The sequence below is a fragment of the Crocuta crocuta genome, unplaced genomic scaffold (genome assembly GCF_008692635.1).
Source record: "Crocuta crocuta isolate KB4526 unplaced genomic scaffold, BGI_CrCroc_1.0 scaffold331, whole genome shotgun sequence".
NCBI lineage: Eukaryota > Metazoa > Chordata > Mammalia > Carnivora > Hyaenidae > Crocuta > Crocuta crocuta.
Window position 1 is genome coordinate 540,197 of NW_027531015.1, and position 20,166 is coordinate 560,362.

The following is a 20,166-nucleotide window of genomic DNA, read 5'->3' on the forward strand; positions in this document are numbered from 1 at the left end:
CCGAGTCGCCTGGGAACCGCAGCCAAAGTTGTCATTAAAGAGCTACTGCGGCTGCCCTGCGCCCACTCTTCCCTGGGATTTGACTTCAGTATGCCCCCCACTGTGAATGGACCCTCGAAAACCAGGGAGACCAGGCACACCTACACCCACGCACCTTCCCTTCCTTTCCCCACTGCGCTAGCCCGGCCTCAGACGGCAGAGAGCGTCGCGGGGTACCGGGCTCCCAGGGTGGTTCCGCGCTGAGAAGCTGGGTGGGGGGAGGTCGGAGTTCGAGGGCGCGCCTGGGTCTGTGCACACCTTCCCGTCCTTTGCCCTCGTGGGGTAAGCTCGGGGTGCACTTGCCGAGGGGGGTCCCAGCCTATGGGGCAGTAGTGCGTGTGTAGGAGAGGACGTGTCTCTGCAGGAAAGCGAGTCTGGCGTCCGCTGTGTCGGTCCACGCGGCCGTTCCGCGCGCTGGAGCCGGGACGGAGACCCAGCCGCGCCTCTGGCGGCCCCCGAGTCCCTCCACAAAGCAGAGCCAAGACGACGAGCTCCCAACTGGGGTCTGCACCCCTAAATCGACCCGAATGGAACTGCCGCGCCGGGCGGGGAGGTGTCTGGCGGTCCCAGGCACCTGGCGGGGCGGCCGGGAGGGCCCCCTCCCACCACCCCGCACCCCCCCCCCNCCTCCTCCGAGCCCGGCTCCCGTCTCCGACAGCATCACTTGCTAGGACTCTAACGTTACTCTGGGTGAAGGACAGAGAGGGAGGGAGGGGAGAGGGAGGGAGAGAAGGGGGAGAATCGATTCCTAATCGGACAGAGAGAGCTGAGAGGAAGCCAGATCAGCAGGTAGGGAGTGAGGAAATCAGAATAAGTTCCCTCCCTATTCTCCCATTTCTCTGCCAGAGGATTTAGAGCCCTTTTCCATTTACAGATGCAGGTTTCCTAAGGGAAGGAAAAGGGACTCATCTGGCTTGCTGTTAATTTTTCTGCAGTCGTATTTACCCAGTTCAATTCCAGTTTTTTTCAACAAGCATCACTTGTTGAAACAATTCTAAACCTTAGTTGAACCTACAGAGATTTACATTTCCTTGAGTGCCTTTTTACCCCAAGAACGGTAATGTGTAAACGTGCATGGTGCTTCAGATTTGTTTGTTTTTTAAATGAATCTCAAGACCATCTAACAAGATTGATACACTTTCCAAGAAATGTTAAGCAAAATTTAAAATCTTCTCTTGAAAAGTTAAGTAGTAATACTAAATAAAACTGAAAATATAATTTTAAAAGTCAAAAGTGGTGTTTATTTTCTGGGAGAAAAGACTCATGGAATTATAGTCAAAAGGACTGTTAAGGATCAAAGAATTTATCCCTTGTTTTAGAAGTAAGAAAACTGAGGCCTACAAAGACTGAGCAAACTAGTCAAAGTAGGTAGTTTAGTGAGAAAACTCGATTAGACTGAGGCGAGTGTACTTTCCAAGGCTCGCTATTGCCTTAAATATGCAGCTTTCAATCAAGTCCAACTTGGAAGAATTACAAAAATACCAGACATGCTATGATGAGATAAAATAAGATATTCATTTTTAACTGTATCCAATTTACTGTATTTTTTGAGAAGCAATTCTTCCCCACATTAACTAAAAACACAAATAAGGAAGTGTGGCTCTTTTGAATTTAATCCTTAAAAAGTAAATATAACATTGTATGTTTTATTAAGTTAATAACAAACCTATGTTTAAGGAAGGAAAAATATTTATTTGTACATCTGAGGCAGAAAATACAAGTGTATATTGTCTAATGCTTTACAGTTGGAAGCACCTTTGTCATATGAGCACATGTAGAAATGGAAGTGTGCAAATTTTCACAGTGTAAATCCCATCTCTGAAATATCCCAGAAGCAGGACGGTTCTCTGCACCCCAGTACCACTGCCTCACTTCAGGCTCCCATCTACCTCCCTGCTCTCTGTATGCAGCCTACCTCTCTTCATACCATTTCATTCTCCACGCTATTACACAGACCATGATACAGCAAGTCTGATCGTGACTTGTCTCTGAAAAAGTCTCTGGTGGCTTCCCACTGCTTTCAGGTTAAAATCCAAATTTGGCATGCCCAGCCCTTTGTGGTCTGACCCTATTTCTTCACTCTCTCCTCGAATCCTCCCTCATACACATCCTAGCTCCAGTTACCCTGGATATCTCACTCATCAGCCCACATTCTAGACACTTCTCATTCCCCTGCTTTTGTCTGTGGTACTGCTGTCACTAATAGGCCTCTCTTCCCTTGTGCACCTGGCATACTTCTACTTTTTCCTAAAGACTTAGGTTAGATTTGACCTCCAGTCAGATGCCCTTTCTACATCCCAGGGAAGTTCTCACAGCCCTTCTGCCTACCACCTTCTTACCACTGGTCACTTTGTTATTGAAATTAACTCTTTCTGTGCCTGTCTTCTCTTTAGACAGAATTCACTGAGGATGTTTTGGGGTCTTATTTACTTTGAGCCACTTGGAGGCTTATCTTTTTGTCTTTGTCACTAGGCTGGACAAGCTCAACAAATGTTTGTTGAATTAACTCGTGAAGTCTACAGGATCTTTATAATTTGTACACAAGTTCATGAACTGCTCTTATGAGGCTCTGGAGAGAAGCACTTCAGGAATGCCCAAGTCACCAGGGTTTACTCTTATGTACTATGTTAGTTTGCTAGGGCTGCCATAACAAAGTATCACAGACTGGGTAAAAAATGATTTTCTGACAATTCTGGGGGCTTGAGGTCCAAGATCAAGATGTTGACAGCATTGTTTTCCTCTGACAGATTGCAGATGATCATCTTACCCTGTGTTCTTCCTTCTGTGTCTCCTAATCTCTTATAAGGATGCCAGTCATTAGGGCTAGGGCCCACCCTAATGACCTCACTTTTAACTTAATTACCTTTTTAAAGGTTCTGTCTTCAAATAGACATCCAGAGGTATTGGGGACTAGGACTTCAACATATGAATTTGTGGGGGGGGGAGGGGTGGCAAATTTTATCTCGTAGCATAAACTAATTCTCCTGGTCTGAGGAAACTGCTCTTTCCAGAGTCTGCTAACATTTTTATTTTTAAGAAGCATGTCCTTGGAATTGATGAAAACCCAGAGAAGAAGAAATCTGAAGAAAGTAGTTTCTTGAAGAGAGAGGAAATATGGACCTCCCTGGCATAAGACAGCTTTATCTGTCTTATTTCCTTCTTTTGTAAAGGAGGGTCTATCACTGCATATATGTTGTTAGCTGTCTGTGTATTTATGAAATGAGTGTTTGCCTAACATACATTCAGAATCCATTACTCCTTTGGGGGAAAAATCATATTCAATATTCAGAAAATCCAGCTGTTGAGGCACATTATTTTCAAGAAGAGGTAGCCACTAAGGCATAGGTAAAGCATAATCTTCATGATAAGTCCAAATAAATTAAAAGTGATTGTTAACCTTAGAGCAGAAGTTGGCCTCTAAATTTCCTCTTAAATATCTAAGACAATGCTGTATCCTTTTTAAAATCTACTTCACACATTATGGAAGGCTCCTGTTCACTGCTTCTTTCCCTCTCCCTCTCTCTCCCTTTTTCTAGGGCTGTCTGTAACACACCTAATAAGAAGACACTGTTGCGCAGTAATTCTTGCACTCCAGGATAAAGGTTAGCAATTTTCTCAAGGGAGCAAGAGCATGGGAATAGGTATAATGTTCTAAACAGTGCACATTTTTTCCTCCTTAAGAACACAAGTTCTCTTATAAATGGATTTGCCTTGCTTTTTAAAAAAACTGATTTTATTTTTTAGAGCAGTTTTAGGTTCACGGAACAATTGATTAGAAGGTAAAGAGATTCCTCATCTACTCTCTGCTCCATGTATGTATAGCCTCCTCCATTATCTGCCTTTCTCACCAACGTGGCACATTAGTTAAAATTGATGAAGCTACATTAAAATATTATTATCACCCAGAATCAATAGTTTTTATTACAGTTCACTTTTTGTGTTGTATATTCTGTGGATCTGGACAAATTTAAAATGACATGTATCCACCATACACAGTAGTTTCACTGCCCTAAAAATCTTCTGTGCTCTGCCTGTTCATCTCTCTTCCCTCCTAACCTCTGCCAACTGCTGATCTTTTTATTATCTCTGTAGTTTTACCTTTCCCAGGGTGTCATATAATTGGAATCATACAGTATATAGCCTTTTCATTGCCTTCTTTCACTTAGCAACATGCATTTCAGTTTCCTCCATGTCCTTTAATAGCTTGAGAGCTCATTTCTTTTTAGCAGTGAGTAATATTCCACTGTCTGGATGTGCAATAGTTTCTTTACCTACTTACCTACTGAAAGGCCTCCTGGTTGCTTCCAAGTTTTGGCAATTATGAAATTAAGCTGTTAGTAACATCCATATCCAGGTTTTTGTGTGGACATACACTTTCTACTCCTTTTGTAGATCCAAGGAGCATGATTGTTGGATCATATGGTAAAAGTTTGTTTCATTTTATAAGAAACTTCCAAACTGTCTTCCAAAATGGCTGTATTACTTCCCATTCCCACCAGCATTAATGTAAATTCTTATTGTTCCACATCCTCACCAGCATTTAGTGTTGTCAGTGAGTTGGATTTGGGCCATTCCAAAAGGTAGGGGGTGGTATCTCATGGTTTTGATTTGCATTTCCCTAATGACTATGGTGTTGAGCACCTTTTCATATGTTTATTTGCCATCTGGATATCTTCTTTAGTGAGGTGTCTGTTAAAAAATTTGACCCATTTTAATATGGTTGTTTGTTTCCTTATTGTCAGGTTTTAAGATTTTGTCAATTTTGTTTTTTTTTTAATATTTTTATTTATTTCTAGGAGAGAGAGAGAGAGAGAGAGACAGCGTGAGTAGGGGAAGGTCAGAGAGAGAGGGAGACACAGACTCTGAAACAGGCTCCAGGCTCTGAGCTGGCAGTCAGCACAGAGCCCGACGCGGGGCTCGAACCCACAAACCGCGAGATCATGACCTAAGTGAAAGTCGGACGCTTAACCGACTAAGCCACCCAGGCGCCCCAGATTTTGTGGACTTTGAATAATACTCATTAGTTGTGTCTTTTGTACATATTTTCTCCCAGTCTGTGGTTTGTCCTCTCATTCTGATTCTTTGCTTTTTAAATTTATTTTAATTTTTTGACTCTTTGCTTTTTAAAGTAAACTTAAGTCATCAATTTTCTTAGCAGCCTTAACTAGTAAGGTGGGAACCGCTGCCTATAAGAACAATTGAATCTAAGAGGAGGGTCCCTGAATGTATAGTGTGGCAATTAATATTCTAATGCCTTTTGCACAGAATTTACTGTCCTACTAATCTTAGGTCACTAAGGTTCCCAGGCCTCTTCTAGCCCCAGGAGGTCTTAAGTAGTTTCCTTTCTTAAAACACTTATTTGAAAAACTTCTTCATGAGTCTCAAGTTTGGAAGTCAGAATTTACTTTATCGTAGAAGTAAGTTATAAGTGATGGTTGTATTTTCTGGGCAGCTCACAAATGGCTAGTTAGTTTAAACTTGTTTCAGTGTCAGTATACACACCACGCTATATGGGGCCAAAGGCCTGGAATCAAACCCCACCTTGGCTGCTTACCCGGACGTTTGGGTATATAGATATGTAATCTATAAGACATAATCATAGTGCCTATTTCATAGGGCTCTTATAAAGATTCTCATTGTCAATTGCACTGAAAACTTGCCTGGCGCATAACAGGTATTATATAAGCATTAGCTACTATTAGTTCACTATCATGAACTATAGAACCAAATATAGAAGTGTGAAGTCTGGATCCTAAAGGAAGGACCTATCCTGTCTGATTTAGATGTGTTTACTAAACTGTATAACTGTTGACTTACTTGTCACCTGGGACTGTCATATCTTACCTGACCTTGTCAAACCCGTGTAATCATAAAACTGGAAGCTGAGCCTCTGTCTCAAAAGTAAATAAACATTTAAAAACTTTTTTAAAAACCCGGGTGCCTGGGTGGCTTAGCGGTTAAGCATCTGACTTTGACTTGGGTCATGATCTCACAGCTAGTGGGTTCGAGCCCTGCATCGAGCTCTGTGCTGACTGCTCGGAGCCTGGACCCTGTTTTGGATTCTGTGTCTCCCTCTCTCTCTCTCTGCCCCTCCCCTGTTCGTTCTCTCTCTCTCTTTCTCTCTCTCTCTCTCTGTCTCAAAAGTAAATAAACATTAAAAACTTTTTAGACTGGAAGCTGAGCAAGTGTTTGATAAATGGTAACAGTAATAGTTCGTAGCAGTGGCAGTTGCAACAACAGCTACTCAGTAAGTATTTATGGGATGAAGATCCGTAGGAGTGAGGAGAAGGAAGAAGAGAATGTTCTTCCTCTGCTCTGGGCACAATGCCAACCTCAAGTAAAATCAGAATGGGTGTAGTTTCTCTCCGGCATCTCCCTAGTCTTTCTCTCACATCTTTTCCTACCTAATAGTGCCCAGCTTCCCTCACTATGGACTCTGTGACTTCATATGGTTTTAATTCTCCCACAGTGTTCTCTCTCTGGTCTGTACACCCCAAAAGTGCTCCAAACTCCACAATTATCCTTTTTTATCCCCTAGTAGTCAAAACTGCTATTCTTTCAGAGCGGCCAATCTCAGCTAGCTTTTAAAGGACAAGGGTCTTACACATATTCACACTAATGTGTGTGAAAACCTATGACTCCTTAATGCTCCAAGAGATTTGCATTTCTCAAAACTGCAATGATTATCCGTTCAGTGGAATTATTAGTTGTGTATTAAAGTGAAATGAAAGGAAGATGCTTAGGAGGAGGATGGGGAGGGTTGGAGGGGTGCCAAGTAGCAAGCTGGCTTTGGGGTATCTTTCCTACAGAGTTTCTGATTTTCATCTTCCCACTACTAAACTTACAGCACCCGATGATTTAAATTTTCCCCTAACCCTATCCCAATCAGCATCTGCTCATAGTATTATCAAGAAAGACTCCCAGTTTGAAAAAAGAGTGGAAAATGGGCTAAGGGGCAGAGCTAGGCGCTTTATGTATAGTATCGATCTTGAGAAAATAGGGACAGAAATTTATTATTGCTGGAAGACAATTCTCCGTGAGTGCCTCACATTTCCATACATCTTGTGAGCAGAGGCAATGGCTGCTCTTGTTCTACAAGAAACAAGCCAGTGTTTCTTGAAAACAGCCTTGGAAGACAGAGATAGAGTCCCTCTTTGGGGCAAAGAGCAGGTTTGTTTACTGTCCAATATAACAAAGAGAATGCTCCCTTGAGGGCAAAGTTTACTTGGGCCTACTGATCATTGTAAAAGATTCAGTTCCCTAAGTTCGGGTTCCTCTCTTGTAATGCAACCCACTACATGAGAAGGTGTCATTTAACCCTCTCTTGTCACTCTGTGGGAACTGGGACTCAGGGAACTGGCATAAATGCTGACGCTCTGACTACTGTTATTACCATGAGTTATAAAACCATCCTTTGTCCCTGGTCCTGGAGATTTGTGCCTTCTGCCAGCATCCATGAAGTGTGACTAACATGATGCATGTTAGCTTGCAAATAGTGTAAAATCTCAGATGCTACATAGTTCTTGACAATTGTTACACTTACAGATGAAAAAATTCACCCTGTCCCCAGGGGGGAAACCTGTTCCTTTTTTGTTTTCAACTGAAATATAGTTGACACACAATGTTACATCAGTTTCAGATGTACAACATAGGATTCAACATGACTACGTGTTGTGCTATGCTCACCACAATCCAAGAATAAATTAGGTTCTTAAAGGGATTGTAATATCTTTCCCATGGGACTAAATGCATCATTAATTAATTTTTGTATGCCCACTCTTTTACATATTTGCTAATATTATTTTTTAAGTGAAATGAGGACCAGAGGAAATCAATCCTCTCTACTTAATAAGATACAGAGTTGATGAGTGCTTACAGTTTTGTACTGACAATCCAAGGAGTGGCTTGAGGCCAGCAGTGCCCCTTGAGGCTCTGAGTGCTGTTGTGTTTTGAGATCGGAGGGAAAGCGAGGGTGCATGTCTAGCTTTCATTTCCTCGACCTCTGTCTGTGTGTACATACAGAAATCAAATCTGCACAGCCTCTGTTTTTGGCAAGAATAAGAACAACTCCACTGAATCCTAATCCCTATGATCCCAGCCCACCTCCTTCCAAAACCTATTTAAAGACATGTTGCTTAAAGTTATATTTGTCCTTCATTGCAGGAGGAAGAAAGTACTGATGACTTGCAAATGGGAAACTGGCAGAGATGCGTCTTATAAATCACCTGTCAGAAAGGGAGTTTGAAAAATAGAGACGTTCCATCTTTCTTTCTAGTCATAGTATTCTCACCTTCAGTAAAATGAGCTAATTTGTTTCTTATTTATATTATTCCTATGCAGGGTGAATTCTTAGGACAAATTAAAAATGGTCATACAAACTAAAGTGTAATTTTCTTTCCTTTTGCCACTCCTATAGCCCTCCTATGTCAAATTTATTCTGTGCTTCACACATGTCTCTTAGAGATGGCAAATGAATCCTATTCTGAAGTCTGCATTGTTCAGTAAGAGACTTAAGGGAAAGCTGTTAGTATCCACATACCAGTTTACTGTCCTGCATTTGAAAGCACAAGGATCTACTCCTCACCAATGGATGAAAGGAGACTTGACTTGCTGACACTCCAGGTCTGAGAGACACTCCACGTACCGAGTCAGGGAGGGTGAATTGAGCCCTGCTTAGACACTCTGAATATATAAAAGTTAGTGTTTCCCCATTGCTTTAAGTCATGCCCTTCTAGCCCCCAATTTCCTATCCCTAATCTTGAAATGTAATTCCTCTGTCCTGTAACTCTTAACTTTAGGCCGAAGTGTTAAGAGAAAGGAAAGCAAAGAGAAATAGGAGAGAAGAAAAAGTTTTTTGCTTCTCCATATATATATTCATCTGGAATAAATTATCTTTTCTTAGTAAAAAGTTTTTTTAATGTTTATTTATTTTTGAGAGAGAGAGAGAGAGAGAGAGACAGAGAGAGAGAGTGCATAACACAAGCAGAGGAGGGACAGAGATAGAGAGAGACACAGAATCTGAAGCAGGTTCCAGGCTCTGAGCTGTTAGTACAGAACCCAACCCGGGGCTCAAACCCATGAGCCGTGAGATCATGTCCTGAGTGGAAGTCAGATGCTCAACTGACTGAGCCACCCAAGCACCCTTGGAGTAAATTATCTTGAAAGTATGTACGGATGCTCAATGGTCTCATTTTAATGGAAATTTTGATTTAAAATCAAAAGTATAAGGTATTCATTCACACAGTAACATAAAAATATGTAACTCAATTACTAATACTTTTGATATGACATTATAATCATTATAATGTCTTTAAGGATTTTAAGGATAAAGGAAAGGAACGGGATTACATTGTCTAGAAAATCATATCTTAAAGGATTTGAAACATATCTTAAAGGACATCTGGCATGATTACCTTGTAATGCTTGAATCCCTCTTCACTGTTCTGACTAAATGATCATTCACATACATTGATATCTTTATCATGTATTAGTTTTTTAAAAATGTGATTCACTTCCCTCTACAGATTGTTTTTTAATGCAGTAAATCCTTTCTTAGAAAAGGTTGTCGATGCAAGAGAAAAAAATTATTGATGTGGCTTATACCTTAATCAAGGAGTCAAGTCTGTGAGTAACTGCTCTTATAAAGGAGATTGTCATATCCCTTAGCAATGGGATAAGTATTCAAAGGGGGACATTAAGTAATATCTCCGAGGCTTCCTGGGAAGCACCGATGTCCAATGCCACTTAATATTTGCAAGGACTGGAAAAGTCCAACTGTATATATACAAATAAAATTCAGTAAACAATTGGGTCCTCTTTGAAAGTTTGCACTTTTTAAATTCAAGCCTTGGGTATCACCCAGTCAGAACTTCTGTTATAATTGTGAGTTGTAGATAGGAATGGAGAGCAATTAATAAGGATCTGCATTATTGTAAACTGAAAACAAAACAAGTTGTATATTTTAGCATACAATAGATTTAGGCTTGACTACAAAACAAAATTGTCTAAAATATAATTTGAAAGTGGAAGAAGCTTTAAATTTTGGCTTCAGTGTGATTTATGCTGGAAAGGGAGCTCTGTCCAGGGACATTGTTGGCACGCTGTGAAGTGACTCTTGCTGCAGAGCCCAGGCACAGGAATGGAAGAGTTGGTATCCACATCACACAAACAATTCCTGCATGCGAAAGTATTTCTCATTAAAGCTTTATATTAGTCTTAGCTACTAAACAACCAAAAGGAGTCATTTCTTTAGGATGTTTTATTTTGTGAGAATTTTTTCCCCTACTCAACTGTTTAGCTAGGAGCTTAAAGTGCTGAAATCCCAAAGGGAGAAAGAGGCTTCTCACACATCAGGAAGGCATGGCAGTCTCCCAAGCCATAAATGGCTTCAATTTTCATGTAAAATCAGCTTAGCAAATCACAGGTGGATTTTTACCAAAAATGCAAGGAGGGGCCTATGCCACCAATAATACTTACTTAAAATATTCAGCTTATCCATGGCTAGAAACATTATGTGTACTGTAGCCAAATACATTAAAACATCAACAAAGACACCTTTGTAGATAATTTGGCAAAAGCCCAACATCCACAAATGAATTGATTTCAAGAGGAATAATAAAATGGGCACGAGAGGCCATTAAGGATTTATATCTATCAGAATTGTTCAGGGAGAAAAACCAGATAGTTTAATTAGAATGACTTTTTGGGAGAACATATAAGAAGGTCTTACTCATGTGTTTAGATCTTCTTCAGAAGCTCCTTTCATATAAATGCAAAATATAAAATTGAGTACAAAGCAGGAAAAAAATCACAGTTCCCAAGGAAATTAAAAATCCCATGATATTAATATGGCCACGAATAAAATGATCTTAAATACAGGAAATATGAAACTGGTGGATCATATGAGAGAGACAGTCGTGATCAGAGTCCCAGGATCTCAGATCACCAGGAGCAGTAGCAGCAGCAGTTTTTTCTATTGTTCTTTTCTGTTTAGTATGGAGTGAGCATCTGTGGGATGACATGCTGGAAACCATTTGCATGGAACGGTGAGATCTCCACCACTTAAAACCCTTCAAAGTCTTCTCATTGCTGCCAGATAATATCCTTTACTTAACACATAAGATTTTTGATGACGTGGCCCTTCCATCTTTATTCCTGCTACCTTTCTTTTGAGATTTTGTATATGTCACCTCTGCCTAGAACACATTCATTCAATAACACTTATTGAGTACCAACTATATGCCCTTTCCTAAATGTCTTCCTGGCAAACTCTTCATCCTTTAAGACTCAAAAATATCCACCTCTTGGAAGTGTCCTTCCTCAACGCAAGTTAATCATTATCCCTTTATCCTTTTAAATAATGACACCACTGTACCTTATACACAACCTGGTGTAGACTGGAACTGTACAGCAATATTTTTTTAAGTGAGTAAATTAAAAAAAAAAGAAAAGAAAAAAACCAACAAACTATATAAGTGAAAATATTCCAATTATTAGAAGTTTTGAAAACTTGAAGTAGTCAAAGTAAGAACTAAAAATTCTTTCGTCTTTTACCTCCTTCAATCCTATTCTGCTCAAAAGTAACTGCTGTTAGGAGTTGGGAACATATTGGGACTCCTGGTTGGCTCTGTTGGTTAAACATCCGACTTCAGCTCGGGTTATGATCTCATGGTTCATGAGTTCAAGCCCCATATAGGGGCGGGGCTGTGCTGACAGCTCAGAGCCTGGAGCCTGCTTTGGATTCTATGTCTCCCTCTCTCTCTGCCCCTCCCCAGCTCATGCTCTGTCTCTCTCTCCTTCAAAAATAAATAAACATAGGGGCGCCTGGGTGGCTTAGTCGGTTAAGCGTCCGACTTTCGCTTAAGTCATGATCTCGCGGTTCGTGGGTTCGAGCCCCGCGTCGGGCTCTGTGCTGACTGCCAGCTCAGAGCCTAGAGCCTGTTTCAGTTTGTGACTCCCTCTCTCTGACCCTCCCCTGCTCACGCTGTCTCTCTCTCTCTCTCTCTCCTAGAAATAAATAAAACATTAAAAAATAAATAAATAAATAAACATAAAAGAGTTGGGGGCATATTGTTGCAGATTTTCTTCTATATATTTATATATCTGGTAGGCAGTTTCATGCATTTAAAAGCACAGACCCTGCACCCAGGGTGTTTGGGGGCAAAATTCAAGCTCTACCCCTTAATATTTTCAGAGGTTTTGGGCAAATTCCTTATTTCTTCTGGGTCTCAGTTTCCTTATCCATAAAATAGCAATTATAGTAATGGTATATAACTGATTGAGTTAATACATGAAGCACCTAGAGCAGTGCCCTGCACATTGTAAATTCGTTTGAAGTAGTTGCCTCAAAGGCTATACAAGCAAAGGTTTTTATTTTGTTTTTTAAAATGTGTAAGTGAATTATAGTATAGCTACTGTTCTGCAACTTTTAATTTTTGCTTAACAATCTACCTTATTTTACAATATCCATATACTATGTTTAACCATTCATCATTTATTTACTTTTTTTAAAGAGAAACAGAGTGAGAGTGGGTGAAGGGCAGAGAGGGAGACGCAGAATCTTTTTTTTTCTTTTTTGTTTTTAAGAGCGAGAGAGAGTGAGAGAGAGAGAGAGAGAGAGCAGGGGAGGGTCAGAGAGAGAGGGAGACACAGAATCTGAAACGGGCTCCAGGCTCTGAGCTAGCTGTCAGCACAGAGGCCGACGCGGGGCCCGAACCCACAAACCGTGAGATCATGACCTGAGCCAAAGTCGGACGCTTAACCGACTGAACCATCCAGGCACCCCAGGAGATACAGAATCTGAAGCAGGCTCCAGGTTCTGAGCTATCAGCACAGAGCCCATCGCTGGACTGAACTCATTCATGAAGTGCGAGATCACAATCTAAGCCAAAGATGGACTGAACTACTGAACCAAGTGAACCACCCAGGTGCCTGCCCTTTCATCATTTAATTTGCTTCTGAATTGTCACCACATGAGAGTATTTTGAGGCAAACGCCTAAAATTATATACACTTTATGTTTATTTAGATACTGAGAAATTGCCCTGTAAGGAGAATGTAGTTGTTTAAATTCCCAGCAGTAGTCCTGAGCAGCAGAGGTCAAGAGTGAATCTGGTACACATTGAATCAGATAGATCTCCCTGGGCACACCCTCCTTCACAGGTGTCAAGAAGCCTCTGAGATAGCACTTCTCCGCCTCCTTATCTGTAACTGCTGAGGTCATGAAGGAGCCCTGTAGCAGTTACAGCCTTCCCAGGCCTCTACTGTCTGCCTTGAGTCTACCGGGACTGTCTTCACCATGCCTTTTATCTACACATTTACATCACTCACCAAGGAGCCCTCGGCTGCAGGGCACCCTCCTCTCCCATCAGCCCTGCCCATTTCTAATTCTAACCCCATATCTCACACATCGTTCACCAAACTCCTGAATTTCTTCTGCTGTGCCTTCTGGAGCTCATGATCCATCCTCAGCTAAAATCTCTTACATCTTCAACCTCTTCTGTGAATGTTTCCTTCACCTTCTCGCTCTGCAGAGAACCTGGCTATCTTCGGAGGATGCTTCTTCCCCTGCAGTCTTTTCAAGACAGGGCTGTTTCTTCTACCATGCCCTTTGTATTTATAGACCTGGAATTTGGATACATTAAATCAGGGTAACTGTCTTTTCTTTTCTTTTTCTTTTTTTTTTTTTGCTTGAAACTATTCTTCCCCCGTCTTCCCTCAGCTTGAATCTAATGTCATTAAGTGATATATTACCAACTAATCCTCATTGTTGGGATCATGTACCTATACCTGTGCCACTTATAATTACTCTATGATTTTAGCTCCCGACTCACTGTCACTCTCTCCAGTACTTATCCCATATTAATTTTTGAAGATGCAATATGTATGTAGATATTTCCAACACCCTGGCCTCTCAGCTTCTTGAGCTCCTTTCCTCTGTCTTCTTCTTCACTCTGCCTCAGTGGTGACTCTGTGATCATACCCTGGAACTTGCCATAACCAGTCCCTAAAATCCCTCTGGCACCTCAGCTTCGGAACCTCTCCCTCTCTGACCTTACCACCCCTATAGGGGCAGTTCACTTCCTCTAGGAGCACAACTCCAGCGATGTTTCAGTCTTTCCAGAATCTCCAGTTCATCAATCCTACCCTTTTCTCTCCCCCACGCTCCCTTACCCAGCTTAGATTTTAGGACCATCATTATTATCATCCCCTGTGTAATGGCCTCAACTCCCTCACCTTCTCTCCCTTCCCCATGTTCACTTTGCAGAACTAACTCTCCTGTGTCATGGCTCTGCTGGTACAGCTGGATGCATCTGTAGGAAAACATGCGGTCCTTCAGCCTGACCTCACATAAAATCAAGACTGAGACTATCAAGAGAGCTGTTAATACTGTCTGACCATCACAACACAGAAGGCGGTGAGAAATGGAGGCAAGTAGAAACATGTGAAGAATCATGTTTCATTTAGAGAAAGGATAACTCTATAAAGAAACAAAAATATACATTTCAGAATGTGTTATTTCTGAGCAACCACTGTTTTTACAAAGTGTTTTCCCTTCAGGATGTTACTCTTGAGGATGAGGACCATGTTTATTCATTCTTGACTTCTAGCAACCTAGTATTTAATACATACTTAGGGAATTTGATTTTGATCAGAACATTTTTTGTTATAGGCAATGATGTAAAGCAATGAATACCGTGGTGGGGGTAGGGGTGATGGTGATGGTTTGGACCTAAGCACTTCTTAAATGTATTTTATCTGAACATTATCCTCTCTAAATTTTGATAGTCGTTATGTTCTTTTTAGGCAATAACTACATGCGTTACAGGGCTAGATTAAAATTTTAAATTCTGAAAATATTGTGAGTTCTTTAGAGCAGAAGTTCTGGATTCTTTGTGAACTTCTCTGTCTCATGCCTTAAATCCATTTTGTTTCTTTTTCTCTTAAAACTTTGTTTTATTATTCTTTTTTTTTCTTGGCCCATACTTAAGGTATAAAGCTACTTTGGGTCAAATTGCAGAAGAGATTGATAACCTTAGGAATAATCTTTTTCCCTGAAGACTTTCTTTACTAACAATCTGATGTTTTACCTCCTATAAAAGTTTTTGGATTAGGGAAAAAAGGTTACTAGCTACCCAGATGCTTAGAAAATAAGTAGAAATAAATAGTCCATGAACTGATTGCTTTAGATGACATCTTCTGAGATTTAAAAAAATTTAAAAAAATGATCTGCCATCATCTCTGTTGGTGGCAGAATTATTTAAAGAAATGTTGGCCTGATGACAGTTACTCTCATTCTCATACTTTTTAATAAAGTATTTAATCATAATCTAGAATTTTAGAGTTTTTTAGAAATCATATAGATTTTTGCATGTGACACAAGTCAAAATTGAATTGATCAATGATCAGGTATCAATGCATTTATATACATTTATATAATTTGCCTGGAATGCACTTGTCTTCAGACTTTAAGAATTAGCAAGAATTCTTCCCCATATTTCTTTTTAATCACTCACTGAGGTAAAGTAAATGGTGTAGAAAATAAATTCTAAGCCTTTAGTTTGCTCCATTGTTAAATTATTTAAGGTTTTGATTATCTATAATCATTTTATACCCTAAAAGAAGAAATTAGTCACTTTATCAAGACATATTTTTTTGTAAAATCTTAGTATCTTATCTTTTTAGTCACATTTCAGAACTCAAGAGATTACTAATTTTTGTATGTGAAAATTAAAATATGCAGTATATGAGTATAAAAGCTCATCTAATTTCATTCTTTGCCTCTTTTTAATCAAACATCCTTCCTTATCAAAGCCAGATTAGTTAATTAATTGCTATGTGTATTTGATATAGTATGAATGTGTATATTCACAATATTCCACAATTTATAACAAAAAAATAGAAACAATACAATTTTGGAAAAGTAATTATGGTGCTTTCATGCAATGGAATACTATACTGACATAGAGGTCATGTTGTGGGAGAATATTTATTGACATGGGAAAAGTCCATGATATACATTAAGTAAAAGTTGAACCCTTTGTAAAGCATTATGTCATATTTTCCCTACAAACCAATGTAAGAAAAAGACCATAAGAACTTTCCTGAGGGCAAACAGCAAGTGGGGAAAAGTGTTTAGGATTTGTGATGACTTTTGAATGTTCCTTTAGCTTTTGGTGTTTTTCACATTTTCAGCACTGACCTTTGTGAACAGAAAAAAGTTTAAGACACAATTGCTAAAATTACATTTGGTTTTTGCTTAATTTTATTATCTAAATCAACCAATATTTATTGAACATCAACCTAGTCAAGACATTGTAGGAAAATATTTTAAAAAGACTATTTCCTGTAGCCAAGGAGCTTTCAGTCATGTTTCAGAAGGATTGGATGTAAAAGTATAAAATGTTTTTAAAATCAGAGGTGTCTGGGTGGCTCAATTGGTTGAGTGTCTGACTCTTGATTTCAGCTCAGGTCATGATCTCCCAGTTTGTGGGACTGAGCCCTGCATTGGGATTCTCTCCCTCTCTGCTCCTCCCCTGTTTGCACACTGTCTGTCTCTCTCAAACAAATAAATAAGTATTTTAAAAAATCAGTAGGGTTTTGAGGCATCTGGGTGGCTCAGTTGGTTAAGAATCTGACTTGATTTCAGCTCAGGTCATGATTTCACAGTTTGTGGGAGAATCACTTCTCTGCTTAACATTCCAGTGTTTAATCTGATACACTGTGAATCTAACCAAGGTATATTTTTTTCTTTCCTAGTACATAAAGCTAGCTATTTTCACCGATAACCTCATCATTTGTGTATAATCCTATTCTTAAATTCAATTCTAGTGGCATTCAGCAAAGCACAGTTCTGAAACCTTCTAGCTCCTTGACTACAAGCCAATTCATAATACATTAGAACTGTACAGTGTACAGTACAATCCCTACCCCTTGTCTGAGATTTCAATTTAGATATAGCATGTAAAACTTTCTTTCTTTCCCGTTTCTTGTAGTGGATTAAAATATGGGGAAGAAAAAACAGTCATATGTTTTTCTTCTTGGAGCTTCTGACATATTTTCTCAGCTACAAAAGGGAGAAAACAGTAGGTTAATCGGTCATTTAATCAAAGGTTATTTCTTGAGAGGTATTTAGAAGTATGCTAGTAGCAAAAGCAAAAGCTCTATGCCAGTCAGTGAAGTGGCAAAATAAAGAGGGTTGAACTAAGTACCTAAAAGTATTTCAAATAAGGACCATAACCCTGGTTGTTTTTCTCCCTCAGGGTTTATCCATGTTTGTTAATTCCTCCCATGGGAAAGACTAGGAATGAATTATTGTCATTCAGAGAAGCTAATTTCACTGTAAAGAAGTACACTACATCAAAAGAAGATTAGTAGTCTTACTTTTAATAATGGAAATGATGGTTTAAATTTCCCTGAATGTTATCTATGGGGTAGGTAAGATAAATAATAATTGAATCACATTTTTCTCTTACGCTATATAGATTTTCACAGATTTCCTTCCAGAATACTTTTCAAAACCCTGTATGAAGATGTGTATTTCCCCCCAGGGAAACTTAGGCATAGAATAATTTTTTAAAGTGGTACAATAAAAGTGATAACAGGGTTTTAATAACATTTTTTCATGTCTAGTGAGAGAGATGCAAGAATAAATATTTCACCATTGCACTTGTGACATATTTGTCTAATGAAATTTTTAATTTTTTATTAATTTCTCCTCTCTCCCTCCCTCCCTTCCTATTTTCTTCCAATAAATTACATACACATTTGAAATTAGATTTCTATAGCTATGGCCAAAGAATATGTCTTTTTTCATTGATTTTACAAATACAAAGTTTATAAATCCTGTTCTCTGGGGACAAAACAAATGTAATAGTCCAAAGAAAAACAATAATAGCCTCCTTACTGAAACAGAACTTTTCAACAGCTCCTTTAAAAGCTAAAAGTAATTTATTTGAAATAAAATATGCATAACCAAATGAATGCTTTATTCAAGTAAGGTATTTTTTGTGTCAGTGTTTTCCCATAATGCTAGGAAGTTGTTTCTCTGAAATAAAAGTCTTTATTAAAGGATGACATCCTAACATTGCACTCACTCTTACATAATTATAAGCCTATTAAGACACATAAATTACTCATTTAAATAAATATGTCATTTTCATAAAATGATATTTATTGAACATATTATATTAATATCTATATATTTCATAAAATAGTATTTTCTATAACTGAAGTAACAATTCTGCTAATAGAATTACAGAAAAAATAAACAAAAACCTCCTGAGTGACTTTTTTTTCCATCCAGTAGTTACTGTTTATGTTATTCACTTCATGTGAGGTAAATTCAGGATTTTAAAAAATGAAATGGCAGTGGCTTTTTCTTTGCTGTTTTTGGCCAGCTGAATATTCTTTTTCTTTTTTAAGTTTTTTAAAAAAGTTTATTTATTTATTTGGAGAAAGAGAGAGAGAGAGAGAGAGAGAGCATGTGGGGTAGAGGCAGAGAGAAAGGGAAGACAGAGAATCCTAAACAGGCTCCATACTGTCAGTGCAGAGCTGGATATGGGGCTGGAATCCACAAACAGTAAGATCATGACCTGAGTGACAACTAAGAGTTGGATGCTTAACCGCTGAGCCACCTAGACACCCCATATGAATATTCTTGATGTTATATTTTTACCTGAAAATTAAAAAGTCCTGAATAATGTCTTAGGCTCTAAATTTCGAGAGACAACAAGAGTAGAAAAAGGAAACTTGTGGCCCTTCCTAGGGTCTTGTCTGCTCACAGAGATCTGAGAGGCCAGTGCAGTAGTGCATCCTCAGGGGGGTTTGGGAGGAAAAGCACTCTGCTGTGAGATGTTTAGAATGTTAATGCTGGGATCTTAGAGATCTCCTTACCCAACACCCTCATTTCACATGTGAGGAAAATGTGAGTGGTTTTCCTGAAGTTACTTGGCTGGCCAGATTCCTTATATGACTGCACTTCTCTTTCTCCTTCATCATCCTCCCAGACACTTGAAAAAGTTGCCCTTAGCCTACTTCTCTTGATTTCTTGTGAGCTGAGCAATTCTTTAAAAAAAAGTTGCTATTTAAAATTTGTTGAGGAATTGGGGGACACCTGGGTGGCTCAGTTGCTTAAGTGTCTGACTTTGGCTTAGGTCATTATCTCACAGTTCATGAGTTTGAGCCCCGCATTGGGCTCCATGCTGACATTGTGGAGCCTGCTTGGGATTCTTTCTCTCTCCATCTCTCTCTGCCCCTTCCCCACACTCACTCACATTCTCTCTCTCTCTCAAAATAAATAAATAAACTTTATTTATTTATTTATTTTATTTTTAAATGTTTTATTTATTTCTAGGAGAGAGAGAGAGAGACAGCGTGAGCAGGGGAGGGTCAGAGAGAGAGGGAGTCACAGACTGAAACAGGCTCCAGGCTCTGAGCTGGCAGTCAGCATAGAGCCCGACGCGGGGCTCGAACCCACGAACCGCGAGATCATGACCTAAGCGAAAGTTGGACGCTTAACCGACTAAGCCACCCAGGCGCCCCTAAACTTTAAAAACATATTTTAAAAATTAAGAAAATGGAATTTGTTACGGAATTGGCAGTCTGATCAGAGAGAGCCATTTGGAGCATCTAGCCTGCCATCGTACCGGGATTGAACTCAGCCTAAGTCACCTGTGTGGCTCCTATCCTGCTGTTTCTTACTCATTCAGCATCCTTTGCTCACTACCGTCTCCCTTCCCAGCCTGGTCACTTTTCATGAGTACACCTAGTGTCTAGATGCCTTTGTGCTGTGGCCACCATGCTCATCCTTCTATACGCCCCCAAAATGAACTCACCTATTATCTTTTCTGCCTGGAGAAATTCTCTCTGTCCTTTAAGCCCAGTATAGTCATCTGCTCTGAAGACCTCCCTTATCACCAGACCTCGCCTCTCCCAGGGTAGAATTAATTACTCCTTCCCTTGCACACTAATAACATTACTGCAATTGTACCTCTGGGGTTCCTTAGGCAGATAACAGCCTTCCAACTTGGTATGAAAAGATTGTATCTTATTCATCTGTGTGTTACTAATGAATAATGTGGCCATTCAAGAAATTCTCTGAGAATTAAATCTGACTGTGGGAGTCATG

The 20,166-nt window shown here is 39.5% G+C and overlaps 1 long non-coding RNA gene across 1 annotated transcript; it reads left to right on the forward strand.

Annotated features, from left to right (window-relative positions):
• The first annotated feature begins 767 nt into the window (after window positions 1–767).
• Window positions 768–8,385, forward strand: LOC144237219 (uncharacterized). The gene is made up of 3 exons (XR_013336788.1): window positions 768–828; window positions 3,576–3,641; window positions 8,203–8,385. It is a non-coding gene; the product is annotated as an uncharacterized LOC144237219 (long non-coding RNA).
• The last annotated feature ends 11,781 nt before the right edge of the window (window positions 8,386–20,166 follow it).